At 48.6% G+C, this 14,971-nt stretch overlaps 1 long non-coding RNA gene across 9 annotated transcripts in view; it reads right to left on the reverse strand.

Annotated features, from left to right (window-relative positions):
* LOC129051058 (uncharacterized) overlaps nt 1-14,971 on the reverse strand; it is a 92,094-nt gene that overhangs the window by 20,554 nt on the left and 56,569 nt on the right. For 3 of the 9 annotated variants that reach the window (XR_008515047.2, XR_010138134.1, XR_008515040.2), the window contains 3 exons: nt 11,908-11,998; nt 9,748-9,839; nt 1,227-8,115 (listed from right to left, as the gene is read on the reverse strand). This is a non-coding gene — a long non-coding RNA (uncharacterized LOC129051058). Of the gene's footprint in view, nt 1-1,226; nt 8,116-9,747; nt 9,840-11,907; nt 12,003-14,971 lie in introns of those variants that run through there. The other 6 variants (XR_010138135.1, XR_008515044.2, XR_010138139.1 and 3 more) reach the window with 4 other exon arrangements.

A 14,971-nucleotide genomic window follows, 5' to 3' on the forward strand; every position in this document is an offset into this window, starting at 1 on the left:
TGCGTCAGGGACACACTTCCTGGAGATCCGTGTCGTGATTGTTTCTCTCTCCAAACCTGTTTCTGCTTGATTGGGCAGGTTTGATGTCCCTGGAGCTCTTGGCTTCCATGCGTGTCTCAGACAGGGAAGCTACCTTGGTCTCCATGTTTCACCTCATGTGTAGATGAATTGCCTAGAAGCAATGGTAAGTGACCGTGACTGGCCTTGTCTTCTAGGACAGGCGCAGTGTCGCATGTCCTCTGCATCTCCTGTCTCATTCTTGAGGGACATCCTCTCCTCTGCTCCTGGGTGGACTGACTCCCTGAATCTTTTGGCCCCCTCCTGGATCCCAGGTGTTCTTTGATTTTGGTTGGCATTGATGAAAAGATCACTTGTGCCCCCTTCAGCCAGGCACATGCCTGGACACCATTGCTTGTTTCACCATCGCCCCATATGCCCTCGGTGACACACATCCATACCGTCTGCTCTGGTATATGCCAGTGCCACACGTGGTCGCCTTGGCTCCACCTGGGAATCGTCTCTGTCCCTGTTTGCACTTGTCCTGGAAAGCGGTATCAGCTTTCAGGAGACCCAGGGCTTTTAGAAGCAGGGCGGCCACTTGCTCTTTCAGTGGAGGAGGGAGGCAGACAGCTCATGGGTCAGTGAATTTTCAGCTGACACCATGCTTTGAGGCCCATGGGAACATTCTGTGCTGCAGCGAGGCCCTGCCTGCCTTAGCAGATGTGGTGATCCCATCCTTTCTCACCCGGAGGGGTCCAAGATGTGATTCAAAGAGGAGTCCTGAGACCCCAGCAGGCTCCCTCGTGCTCTCCCTCCATCGGTGGAAGTCGGCTCAAGCAAGTCCTGAAGACAGGACTCCTGAGGGTTTGGCCTTAGGTCGCCCGCGGACCTCTCTCCCACGCCGCCCCCTACAGGATCCTGTATCCAGCCGCCGCCTAGGCTGCAGCAGGAGCCTCTCTGCAGCCGCGCAGCTGCCATTGTTTCAAGGGGACTCCACCTGACTGCCAGGAGCGGAGCGCGAGTCGGCCCAGCCAATGCGCATGCGCGAGGCCCGAAGGGCTTGGCTTCTCCTATCACAGTGATTCCCACGGTTGTCTTAGAAACCAGTCCTGGAGGCTTGGCAAAGCAAGAGCCCTCCGTGGCAGTACTTGGGCGTCGGGGCTCCGAGGCTCCTGCCTGACCTCTCCACGGGGTCGACAGGAACGTTTCTGGATGCCAAGAGTCGCAAAGGGCCGATCAGGATGAAGAAACCCCCGGCGGAGTCCGTGGGAAGCACCATGGCAGCCTAGCCTCAGGCCTGCCCGGACGGTGTTCGGGTGAGTCTCCCCAAAAGTCGTGCCCCCGTGATCTCTAGGACAGGCCTGCCTGCGTGCCGTTGGGCTGCTCTGTCACCCGAGGGTCGTTCTCGTTGAAAGCAGAAACCCCCAGCCTCAGGGGTGGCATTCAGGCTGAGGAGGGTGTGTTTCCGTGCCACTGCCGTGTCACGGTGTGTGTGTGTGGGTGTGTGTGTATGTGTGTGTGTCTCCCATTCTCTCCTCTCTCGCTGTCTCTCTGTTTCTTTCCCTCTCTCTGTCCGTTTTGTGTGTGTGTGTTTGTGTGTGCGTGCCTTGTGTGTGTGTGTGTTTGGACGTATGTGCCCTGTGAGCCAGAAAGCGATTCTTGCATGTCGGCCGGTCTTTGGTGAGCCTCTTTCTGCATCTCTGCCTGGTTCATGTGGCCGGCTGTTAGTCGTTTTCCTGGCCGTTCCACTTTGGGTTTGTGAAAGCCCCGACCACATGAGGAGACGCGTCAGACCCGGAGCAATTGAACTATCATCCCTATCCTGAGCGGCCTCTTTTCTAGGGTCAAGATGACCACACTCCACCCAAGAACAAAGGCCCCACAGGAGCTCACTGTCCTGCAGGAAAGGAGCAGACCCACGTCCAAGAAGATGATTGTATCTTTTCATGGCTCTTCTCTGAGAAATGAAGCCACACCACGATACAGTCTTGAAGAGGAAGCCGGGAATGGGAGATGGCAACAATCCCTGTCACAGGAACGCTCGCCTCTCTGGACAAGTCACCGGTTCAGCACCCCTCCCCTTGTGCCCGTGGAGGTGGCAAAGTGCTGTATCCTACCTGGGCTCTGGCCCCTGCTCTGTCCTCCCTCTTGCTCTGTCTCCCCTGTTTCTGAGGGGCCTAGATGCGTCTAGGTCTGGCTGAATGTCTTCAACAAAGATCACTTTCCAGTCCATCAGGGAGACACTTGGGGGACATGCACATCACGATTTTTTCTCTTTCCCAACCTGTTTCTGCTTGATTGGGCTGGTTGGATGACCCTGGAGAGCTTCACTTCCATAGGTGTCTCAGACAGGCAAGCTACCTTGGTCTCCATGTTTCACCTCATCGGTTGGTGGATAGCCTAGAATGAGCAGTAGGCCACTGTGACCAGCTTAGTCTTCTAAGACAGGCAGTGTCACATTTCATCTGCACTTCCAGTCTCGTTATTGAGAAACATTCTCTCCTCTGCTCCTTTGTGGACTGACTCCCTGAATCTTTTGGCCCCCTCCTGGATCCAGGTGTTCTTTGATTTTCCTTGGCATTGATGGAAAGTCACTTGTGCCCCCCTTCCACCTGGCACATGCCTGAACACCATCTTGTGTTTCGCCATCACCCCATATGCCTTCAGTGACACACATTCACACCATCTGCTCTGGGATACGCCAGTGCCACGCATGTTAGAATTGACTCCACTTCGGAATCGCCCTTGTCCCTGTTTGCATGTGTCCTGGAAAGAGGTATCAGCTTGCAAGCGCCCCAGAGCTTTTACAAGTGGGGCAGGCGACTGCTTTTTCAAAGGAGGAGGGAGGCAGAGGGCTCATGGGTCAGTGATTTTTCTGCTGACACCACACCTTGAGGCCCATGTGATCATTCTGCCCTGCAACGAGGCGCTTCCTTTCTCAGCAGATGTGGTGAGCCCATCCTTCACCCAGAGGGGTCCAAAATCGGATGTGAAGACGGGTCTTGAGATGCCAGTAGGTGCCCTGAAGCTCTCCCTCTATCTGTGGAAGTCAGCTTAAGGAAGTCTTTAGGACAGGACTCCTTGGGATTTGGCCCTGGGACCCCCGTGGCCCTCTCTCCCCTGCCGTCCCCTACTGGAACCTGCATCCCACCATCGCCACGGCTGCAGCAGGATTCCCCCTGCCACTGTGCAGTCGCCATTGTTTAAAGGGGCCACAGCCTGTCTTCCAGGAGCGCAACGCGAGTCGGCCCAGCAAATGCCTATCCGCGAGACTCTAGCTGATTCTCCCATCACATTGATTTCCATGGTTGTCTTAGAATCCACTCCCTGAGACTTGGCAAAACAGGAGTTCTCTGTGGCCCTGCTTCGTTGTCGGGGCTCTGAGCCTCCAGCCTGACTCGCAAGGGTTTTAATACCCTTCCCATCCTCAGCTGCCTCTTTGCTACGATCAAGACGACCACAACCCAGCCAAGGACAAAGGACTCACAGGTGCTCATTGTCCACCCCCAGGAGGGTGTCCACAGACCTTCAAGAAGACGGTTTTCACTCCTCTCGCACTTTGCCCTCATTCAGAAATCCAGGAACAGTTCGACACAGCGATGAAGAAGGAAGCCAGCAACAGGATGCGGCAAGCATTTCTGTCACCCAAAGGCTGGCCTTCCTGGCCAAGTCACCCGCTTGACACTTTTTCCCGGATGCCCGTGATGGTGGCATTGTGCTGTATCCTGCCTGGGCGCTGGCCTCTACTCTGTCTTCCCTCTTGTTCTGTCTGCCCAGGTTCTGGGAATCCTAGAGGCTTCTTAGTCTGGCTCAACGTCTTCAACAAAGAACACTTCCCAGTCCATCAGGGAGAAATTTCTATGGGGTCCATTTCATGATTGCTTCCCTCTCCAAACCTATTTCTGGATGATTGGGCAGGTGTGATGATCCTGGAGCTCTGGGATGCCATAACTGTCTTGGACAGCAAAGCTCCCTTGGTCTCCATGTCCGAAGTGATGACTGCGTAGTCAGTCCAGGAAGAGTGGAAGGCGACCCGACCGTGGCTGACCTTTGTTTTCTAGGAAAGGCGGTGTTGAATCCCACCTGTACTTCCTCTCTCATTCCTGAGGGCAATCTGGTTGCTCTGTTCCTGGGGAGAGTGCCTTCAAGCAGTGAATCTTTTGGCTGCCACGGATGTCAGGGAGCCGAGGGGACTGGGTTTTGCTGGGTGCAGGGGAGTTGGCATCAGAAGTACCTACCTGCTGGCAGGATTGGGGTGGAATGTACTTTGTCGAAACCTCTGGGCCCCTCTGGCAGGCATCCCTGAATGTGGCTTGGACTCGGACACAGGCCCTGTCTCTCAGGTTTTTAGGTGTGCTTGGCTTTTCCTCAGCTTTGTGTGGGAGGTCCCAGTGGCCCACGGACTCACACCTTGATGTCTCTGTCTGTCTTGGCGTCGCCCCATATGGCCTCAGAGACACACACTCACTCCATCTGCTCTTGGGTGAGGTCAGTGCCACGTGTGGTCACATTGGCTCCATCTCGGACTCGCCTCTGTCTCTCTTTGCACGTGTGGCGGAAAGCAGTTTCGGGATGCCAGAGCCCCGGGCCTTGGAGATAAAGGCAGGCCACTGCTCCACCCAGGAAGGAGGGAGGCAGTGGTCTCATGGGTCAGTGCATTTTCAGCCTACAGTACGCCTTACGTCCCTTGGGATCTTTCTGTGCCCCAGTGAGACCCTTCCCGCCTCACTACATCGTAACCCCATTCCTGATCACCCATTCGGATCCATAATCAGATTCAAAGAGGAGTCCAGAGAGCCCAGTGGCACCCTGAAGCTCCTCCTCCACCAGGAACTGAAGGAGAAGACGGATCAAGAAGGTCCTGACGACAGGACTCCTATGGGTCCAACCCTGGGTCTCCTGCAGGCTCCCTCCTAGTACCCTTCCCACCCGCCGCCTTGGACTGTACCGCCGCCCCAGTCCTCCCAGTCAGCTGTGTTGCCGCCATTTTTTAAAGGGTCCGCAGCCTGACTCTCCGGAGCAAGGGCGGAGTCGACCTCGCCAGTGAGCATGCGTGAGGCCCGAGCCACCGCTTTGGTAACAGTGTCCTCCACTGTTGCCCAGAAATAGGTCCCTGAGACTTGGCAAAGTAGGAGTCCTGTGTGATAGTGCGTCAGAGTGGAGGCTGAGAGCAGTCCTGGCCAGGGTGTTAACAGGATGGTATCTGCAGACCGGTATTCTCGGAGGGTCAACAATCAGGAAGAAACCTCGGGAGAAAGAAACCTCAGGCAGATCGCAGGGGAGGCAGTGCGAGATCCCAGCCTCAGGCCAGGATTTGCGGAGGGTCGATGAGGCCCCTCTCCCAATCTTCACTTCACCAGCCACCGCCCCAGTCCCTGCAGCTGCCGCTCCGCCATAATTTATTATTATTTTTTAATAGTCGGAGTCTCACTCTGTCACCCAGTCTGGAGTGCAGTGGCGGGATCTCAGCTCACTGTAAACTCTGCCGCCTGGGTTCAAATGATTCTCCTGCCTCCACCTCCCGAGTACATGGGATTACAGGGATTAATCAGAGTCGAGGCTAGACCAGTCCTGGCCAGGGCATCAGCAGGATGGTCTCTGGAGGCCGGGATTCACGGAGGGTTGTCCAGAAGGAAGAAACCGTGGGCGGAGGGCCAAAGAAGCAGGGCGGGATCTCAGCCTCAGGCCTGCACGGACGGTGTGCCAGTGAGTCTTTTCAAAAAACGAGAGGTTTGCTTGTGTGCCCATGAGCTGCTGTCTCACAGGTGGGTCGTAGTTGTGGAGAGCAGAACACGGCAGCTTCAGGGGCTGCCTGGGGGTGGGTGTTACCGTGCCACTGCCCTATGTCTTTGTGCGTTTGTGCGTGTGCGTAAGTCTCTTTCTTATTTCTCTCTCTCTCCTTTCTCGCTCTTTTGCTCTGTGCCCGTCTCTGTGTGTGTGCTGGGACACATGTGCCCTGTGCGCCAGAGGGCGGTATCTTGTACGTCGACCTTTCTTCTGGTCACCCTCTCCCCGCGTCTGTGCCTGGGTCTTGTGGCCGGTTGTCAGTCGTTTTTCTGGTGGTTCCAGTTTCGGTTTGTGAAGGTCTGGATGAGGTGGGGAGCTCCCCACCCTGAGAGGCCTCTTTTCTAGGATTAAGACCTCCACCCCTGAGCCAAGGATAAAAGCCTCACCAGAGAGGTCATTGTCTACCTTCAGGAGCTGTGTAGAGCGACTCAAAAGAGATGGTTCTCATTCATCTCTCTCTCTCATCTCATTGAGAAATCTAGCCACAGGGTAACACAGGTTTTGAGAGGATGGAAACGGGACTTGGCAAGGATCTGTGAGTGAGCAGGTTGTGTTTCACATATCATTAAACATAGTCTAGTGAGTGTTCTGCAGATAGCTGGCATTTAGGATTGTTTTATTGAATCAAGGAAAAGAAAAAATGCCAAGAAAAAATGACACAGCTTGCCTGCCAGCCCATCTGATTGTTACAAATTTAATAGTAATTTTAATTTATCTTCTCATGTAAAGGTCCTTGGCAGTGATAAATAATTTCCTAAGATAGCCTTGCTTTATTTCATAGGATTAAGATGTCATGCATATCAGAGAATCTGGAAATTCTTCCCAATGCCGTCGACATACGTGATTAATCACGTTACCAAAATAACATACCAAAACAAACAACAGAAAATTTTTTGTTACTTAGTTCCCTCAGATTTGTTTATCTAATTTGTGGTTCCTTCATGCACGAAACATTTCATGTGTGTCTGGCACTCTTCTGGTCACAAATTTCATCTTAAATAACCTAAGTATTGAAATGCTTGTGCCCTTTGATTGATTTTTCCTACATAAATACTTTGATAAAAAGCTACATTGAGGCTGGGCACAGTGGTTCACACCTCTAATCCCAACTCTTTGGGAGGCTGAGGCCAGAGGATCATAAGATCAGGAGATCAAGACCATCCTGGCCAACATGGTGAAACCACATCTCTTCAAAAATACAAAGAATTAGCCAGGAGAGGCCAGGCGCTGGCTCATGCCTGTAACCCCACACTTTGGGAGGCTGAGGTTGGCAGATCACCTAAGGTCAGGAATTCGAGACCAGTCTGCCCAACATGGCAAAACCCTGTTTCTACTAAAAATACAAAAAATTAGCCGGGTGTGGTGGCAGGCACCTGTAATCCCAGCTGCCCAGGAAGCTGAAGCAGGAGAATCGCTTGAACCCAGGATGCAGAGGTTGCAGTGAGCTGAGATCGTGCCACTGCACTCCAGCCTGGGTGACAAGAGTGAAACTCTGTCTCAAAAACAACAACAAAAAAAAAAAAAGAAAGAAAGAAAGAAAAGAAACCTTGTCTATACTAAAAATACAAAAATTAGACCCTGAGGGTCACATCTGAATGAGAAAGACATTGTTTGGCCCAAATTGTCAGACACTAAGGAATAGTGCAGACTGGACAAGTGAGGTGACTCACACCTATAATCCCAGCACTTTGGGAGGCTGAGGTGGGTGGATCTCCTGAGGTCAGGAGCTCAAGACCAGCCTAGCCAAAATGGCAAAACTCTGTCTCTACTAAGAGAACAAAAATTAGCTGGGCGTGGTGGTGCACATCTGTAATCCCAGCTTCTCAGGAGGCTGAGGCAGGAGAATCACTTTAACCTGGAAGGCAGAGATTGTAGTGAGCTCAGATAGTGCCACTGCACTCCAGCCTGGGTGACAGAGCAAGACTCCATCTCAGAAAAAAAAAGTATGTAAGTCACTAATGTATCAAAGAAAACAACCATTCATGTATTGCAAATAAATACTCAACCAAGACAAAAAAGCATGTCACATGTTATGGGAAAAGACTGTAATGATGGTGAGAGGAAAACTGTGACCCTCAAATATAAGACAGAAAAAAATTAGGGCACGATGTTAAGGAATTGGAAATAATTCTCCGTATTAAAGGAATACAAGAAACAGAAAGAGAGGAGAGAGAGACACGATAGTCACATACTGCAGGGGTTTGGGGTAGACGGGAATCAAGGAGGCAATGAGAGCAGTGGGAATGTACATAAAGTCACCCTCCAGAGCTGTGCTGTCCAATAAGGCTGCTGAACACTTGAAAGATGGCTAGTCCAACCTGAGAAATGCTGTAAGTGGAAAACACATTGAAAAAAATTTCTGAATACTCAGTATAAAAGAAAGAATGGGTCGGTGTGGTGGCTCACACCTGTAATCCCAGCATTTTGGAAGGCCAAGGCAGGAGGATTGCTTGAGCCAGGAGTTTGAGACCAGTCTGGGCAACACAGAAATACCTCATCTCTTCAGAAAAAAAAAAAAAAAAAATAGGCCAAGTGCAGTGGCTCACACCTGTAATCCCAGCACTTTGGGAGGCCGAGGTAGGTGGATCACTTGAGCTCTGGAGTTCGAGACCAGCCTGGACAACATGCCAAAACCCTGTCTTAACAGGGTTTTTTGTATTTTAAAAATACAAAAATTAGTCAGGTGTGGTGGCACATGTTTGTGGTCTCAGCTACCTGGGCGGCTGAAGTGGGAGGATCATTTGAGCCCTGGAGTTCGAGGCTGCAGTGAACTGACATTGTGCTACTGCACTCCAGCCTGGGTAACAGAGTGAGACCCTGTCTTCAAAAAAAAATTAGCTGGGCATGGTGGTGGTCAGGACCAGCCCGACCAACATGGAAGAGCCCCGTTTCTACTAAAAATACAGAAGTAGCCAGGTGTGGTGGCACATGCCTGTAATCCCAACTACTCAGGAGGCTGAGGCAGGATAATCATTTGAACCAGGGAGGCAGAGGTTGCAGTGAGCCGAGATTGCACCACTGCACTCCAGCCTGGCAACACAGCCAGACTCTGTCTCAAAAAAAAAAAAAGATATATATACATACACATACACACAATTTTGGAGTGAAGTTTCAAAATCAATCAGTAAGCACCACCCACCAGGTTTATCCTTATGCAAAGTACCCCCTCTGCACATGCAGGATTAAATGAACCTTGAAAATATTATGCTAAGTGGAAGAAGCCAGTCATGAAATATCACGTTATGTAATTCCATTTAAATAAAATGTTCAAAATACATGAATGCATAGAGACAGAAAGTAGATTAGTGGTGGCCCAGGGTTGGGGGAATTGGGGAAATGGAGGGATATGGGGTTTACTTTGGGGTAATGAAAATGATCTAAAATTTATTGTGGTGGTGATTGCACAACTGTGCAAATATACTGAAATCATTGAATTTTACACTTTAAATGGGTGGCTTCTGTGATATGTTAATATTTCTCAATAAAACTTCAAAGAAAAAGAGTACCTGTGTGCCTCCAGAGTCCACATTTTTACACTTGATGAAGAAATCAAGATATTGTTTCTTCTTCTTTTTTATTTTTATTTTATTTATTTTATGTTTTGAGACAGAGTCTCCCTCTATTGCCCAGGCTGGAGTGCAGTGGCACGATTTCAGCTCACTGCAACCTCCCAGCTAATTTTTGTATTCCTAGTAGAGATGGTGTTTCACCGTGTTGGCTAGGCTGGTCTCGAACTTCTGACCTCAAATGAGTCCACCACATTGGCCTCCCAAAGTGCTGGGATTGCAGGCATGAGCCACCACGCCTGGCTCAAGATTTAGTTTCCATTGTTTCAGATGCCCTAGGACCATTTTATTCTACTTTAATTTCTGATGCATCATCTCAGTGGAAATTTTACATTACTTCCCAAAATATTTTACTCTTTGTAAGATTTTATCATCTGAGTGCATTGGCTCTCACCTCTAACTGCAACACTTTGGGAGGCCAAGGTGGGAGGATCAGTTGAGCCCAGGAATTCAAGACCAATCTCTGCAACATAGTGAGGCGCCCATCTTTACAAAAAAAAAATTGTTTAATTAGGTGGGTATATTGTTGCATGCCTGTGGTCTCAGCCAGTAGGTAGGCTGAGGTGGGAGGATAACTTGAGCCCAGGAGGTCGAGGCTTCAGTGGCCATGATTATACCACTGCATTCCAGCAAAAATATTTTTAATTACTTTTTTTAAGAAAACAAAATATACACTTACTGACTTGATACAAAGGAATGACTTTTATAATCTACAGAAACCAAAAAAAAAACAATAATGAAAACCCACAGCCATTCTTCTTACATGAGTCTCTGGTGTCTCTGAGTTGTAAGAATTGTGAATTATGATTAATAACAAATATGCATGACAAGGATCCAATAAGAGATAGGCATTGATAAATTGCAAATCACACTTACTGGAGTAAGGTCTTTAAAGTTGTACAAGAAAAAGAAAAGGCATTGAAAAACTGCATTGGCTACCAAAGTGCTAAAGTTTACCTAAGTCCATTAATCAGCACACACACACACACACACGCGCGCAATGGATGTGTAAAATGATCAACACGGTATTCCATGAACGTATCCTCTTATAAATAGGTCTGTGGGGGTAAAAGATGAGGTTCTATAGATCCTGGAATCAGGGATGGGGAATCTGGGGTCCCTGGGGTGAGAGATGAGGGTCTGTAGATTAGTGATGGGTGGTCTTTGGGATAGTGATGAGATCCGTGGAATCAATTCTTGTGGGTATGTAGGGTCAGTGATGAGGGAATCTGGTGTCAGTGATGGGATGTGTGTGGAATCAGTGAGAGAGTGTGGAATCAATCTGTGAAGGCCAGATTTGTGGTGTAATCTCTCAGGCTGACACATCCTGATCTGTGTGTCAGTGGTGGAAATTCTATGGGGTCAGAGTGTGACAGTCAGGTCCCTGCCACTGGGTGTTCTGGGTCTGGCCAAGGGCATAGATTCCCTTACCCGATCCTGGCTGGCGAGGCCCTTCTCAGGGACTCCTCATGTGAAAGGTGCGTTGTCGGCGGTTTTTGTTTTTGTTTTGTGGTGGGGGTGGGTGGGTTGGCTTTTTCTTTTTGGTTTGGTTTTGCCTCTTAGAGACCACAGACACGTCCAGCTTTTAGGAAGACATTTTTGTCTGGGCGATCGCTAGGTCCTTTGGCCCAAGCCATCTAATGGGAACGAAGCTGACCATTCCCTCAGTGCAGTTCAGATCTAGATGGTCGCTTTAAGGGGTCCACTCGGGGACATGCAAGTGGGTTGTGGCTTTGAGTGGCAGGTGGGCGGGAAGAAACAACTAAGAAAGACACAAGAGCGGTCCTCAGGCTTGATCTGTCACAGCTAGAAGAACAGCCTCCTTAACCCTTCAGGCACCAATGGGAGGTGCCTCTGGGCTGCAAGAGGCTGGCGGAGGGGGACTTCCAGACCCAGAAAGTCTGGGCACAGAAGCCTATTACTGCCAGACGCTGAGGAGTTGCCGTGGGAACCAAGGGCCTTTCGGGTCAGATCAGAGCCTTTCTCAGACAATTCTTTGGGTAACTGGCAAGCTCCTGTCCAGTGCACGCCCCTATGAATGCTTACTGTGCCATCTCGGCCACAGTCTTCTTTGGTCTGAGAGCCACTTGTTTCTTAAATCCCTGCAGTAATCTCGCCGTCTGTTCCTACATAGCCCAGGTATTTGCCGCATGCTGGTCCTTTCTTTCCTGACAGGCGGGCAGTCTCTCTCCAGTTTCTGGGAGGACAGTTCAAATTATGGAGGCGGGGGCGGGTGCAGGGCAGCAGTGCCCAGGGGAGTATGTGTGAGTTGGGGGAGCAGGGGCTCATTTTTGTTTATAGCTCAGATTCCCAAGCCTGTGACTTTGAAAATCTTTGTCTTCCTTGCAACGTTTCAATCTGAGGCTCTTGGGGAGAGGGCAGAGTTGGAGCCAGATGGAAGAGTGGTGGGGAGAGGAGTGGGTAGAGGGGACATGGAGAATGTTTCAGGAGGTGTCTTTATTCCTGGCACCTTACTTTGCCCACTGGAGTTTCCCAGTCTGTTCCAGACACACTCTCTAGACCCTGAGGGGGCCTGAGGAGGCATGTTACTTACCAGTGTGGTGGAGGTGAAGTGCTGGGAGGTGGAGGTTGCAATGAGCTGAGATCACGCCACTGCACTCCAGGCTGGGTGACACTGCGAGACTCTGTCTCAATAAATAAATAAACAAATAAATATACAAACAAATGGAAGGGAAAAAACACAATATAAAAATCAAGTGATTCTAAAAGTAGCAATATATCATAATGCCTAAATATGTGTAATTGGTGGGGCATGGTGGCTCCAATGTATCATAATGCCTAAATTTGTGGGATTGGTGGGGTGTGATGGCTCCCACCTGTAATCCCAGCACTTTGAGAGGCCAAGGCCAGTGGATCACCTGAAGTCAGGAGTTTGAGACCAGCCTGACCAACATTGTGAAACCCTGTCCCTACTAAAAATAGAAAAAAAATTAGCCAGGTGTTTTGGCGGACACCTGAAGTCTGAGCTACTAGGGAGGCTGAGGCAGGAGAATTGCTTGAACCCAGGAGGCAGAGGTTACAGTGAGCCAAGATTGCCCCGTTGCACTCCACCCTGGGTGACAGTGCGAGACTCCCTCAAAAAAAAAGTTTGTGGGACCAATTCCAATCGAGTCCAGGGGTCTCGATTGGCCAAGGCAGTCTCAAACTTCTGACCCCAAGTGATCTGCCTGCCTCGGCCTCCCAAAGTGCTGGGATTATAGGCGTGAGCCACCGTGCCCGGCCTCCCCTCCTTTTCATTCAGGGATTTTAAATGTTTTATTTGCTCCATCTGTTATGTGTGATTGACTTGATGATTTCAGCTTGAATTAAAATTACATATTTTTGCCCGTGTTTATTAATATTTAAACATATCAAAATAATATATGTTCATAATGAAAATGAAACATTACAAATAAATCCACAGGAAAGGCAGTATTCCCCTTCCAGTTCCACTCTTGAAATAACCAGTTAACAAGATGATGACATCTTTCCATGATGTTCTCCAAGATTCATATAATTATTTGCAATCATACAATGGCATACACAGCTCAGGTGCAGTGGCTCATGCATGTAATCCCAGCACTTTGGGAGACTGAACCGGGTGGATCATTTGAGGTCAGGAGTTCAAGACTAGGCTGTCCAACATAGTGAAACCCCATCACTACAAAAAACACAAAAATTATTTGGGCGTGGAGGCGGACGCCTGTATTCTCAGCTACTTGGGAGGTGGAGGCACGAGAATCGCTTGAACCTGGGAGATGAAGGTTACAGGGAGCCGATATCGCATTACCTCACTCCCACCTGGGCGACAGAGTGAGACTCCATCTCAATAAATAAATAAAGAGAAAGAAAGAAAGAAAAAAAGAAAGATGAAAGAAACAAAGAAAAAAGGAAGAAAGAGAGAGAGAGAGAGACAGAGAAAGGAAGCAAGAAAGCAAGCAAGCAACCAAGAAAGAAAGAAAAAAAAATAGAAAGAAAAAGAAGTCCTGTGCTCAGGTTGCTAAGATCGATGGTAAGAACAAAACCTCTAGCGGTGAAAATGTAAGAAGGAAAAGGAAATTTCTCTTAGTCTTGTTTGTTGTACCCCAAGCTCTAAAAAGTACAGCCACATGTGTGATAAGTACTTAGTTAAGATGAAAAAGGCATTAAATTTGTGCATGGAAATCATAAACAGAAATGCGCTCTGATTGACAGCAATTGGGTCAATGTTATCAAAGGTTCAGGCATCCACTGCGGGTCTTAGAACATGTCTCCTGCAGATAAGGGAGGGCTACTATATAACGTTTCTTTCTTTTTTTCTTTAATTATAAAGTATTCTCCTTTTTTATATAACAATTTGCCATTGATATCACTTTAGGTATAAAGATATTAGGATACCTTTCTAGTAGATAAAAAGCTAACTCATTATTTGTAAGAGTTAAAGTATCTTCCATTGTATGAACATTTAAAATGCTAAAGTACCTTTGCCACCAAAAATAGTGCTTCTGTAAATATTCTTTTACTTATATCTTTATTAATTTTTACTTCTGCTAAAACAAATTGCATGAGGAAAAAATGTATGTGTATAAAATGTAATATATGTATATATATTTAATATGTGTATATACAACTTAATATATACACATACATGCAATAACATACCCAATTTTTTGGTTGTTTTTTGAGATGGAGTTTTGCTCTGTTGCCCAGGTTGGAGTGCAGTGGTGTGATTTCAGTTCACTGCAACCTCCACATCTTGGATTCAAGTGATTCTCCTGCCTCAGCCTCCTGAGTAGCTGGGAATACAGGCATCTGCCACCAAGTCCAGCTATCTTTGTCTTTTTAGTGGAGATGGGTTTTCACCATGTTGACCAGGCTGCTCTCGAACTCCTGACCTCAAGTCGTCCACCGACCTTGCCCTCCCAAGGTGCTGGAATTACACATGTGAGCCACCGCATCCGGCCTAACATATACAATTTAATGTATATTCAAATATAGGTTGGGTGCAGTGGCTCACTCCTGTAATCCTAGCACTTTGAGGAGCTGAGGTAGGGGATTGTTTGAACCCAGGAGTTTGAAACCAGCCTGGGCATCATGGTGAAACCCTGTCTGTACAAAAAACACAAAATGAGTTGGGTGTGGTGGCACGTGCCTGTGCTCCTAGCTACTCAGGAGACTGAGGTGGGAGGATAGCTGGAGCCCAGGTGGTCGAGGCTGCAGTGAGTTGTGATCATGCCACTGCACTCCAGCGTGGGTGACAGAGTGAGACCCTCTCTTAGACAAAAACAAATCAAACCAAATATAATGTTTATACACTACACACTTGATTTCTTTCCAAACGGTTATGTAACACTGTACTTTAACCAGCAATATGTGCGAGTAATCATTTCCTACATACTCACTATCACTTGTGTGCAGTCAAGGAAACTTAGTAGGCCTGAATTGCCCAAACCTGGCATACTCCAAAGAATGGTGTGACTCTAGCCCAGCTCCTGGGAAATAACCTCTAAGTCCTTGGAATCTCCTGCCTATCTGGGAGTTAACAATGTGATTTATTGTGGGGACCTTGGACCATGCAGTGTCAGCTTGACCTTGGGAAGGGTGGAGACAGAGAAACTAAGGTCATCCAAATGGGTGCT

The sequence above is a fragment of the Pongo abelii genome, chromosome 19 (assembly GCF_028885655.2).
Source record: "Pongo abelii isolate AG06213 chromosome 19, NHGRI_mPonAbe1-v2.0_pri, whole genome shotgun sequence".
NCBI classification, from domain to species: Eukaryota; Metazoa; Chordata; class Mammalia; order Primates; family Hominidae; genus Pongo; species Pongo abelii.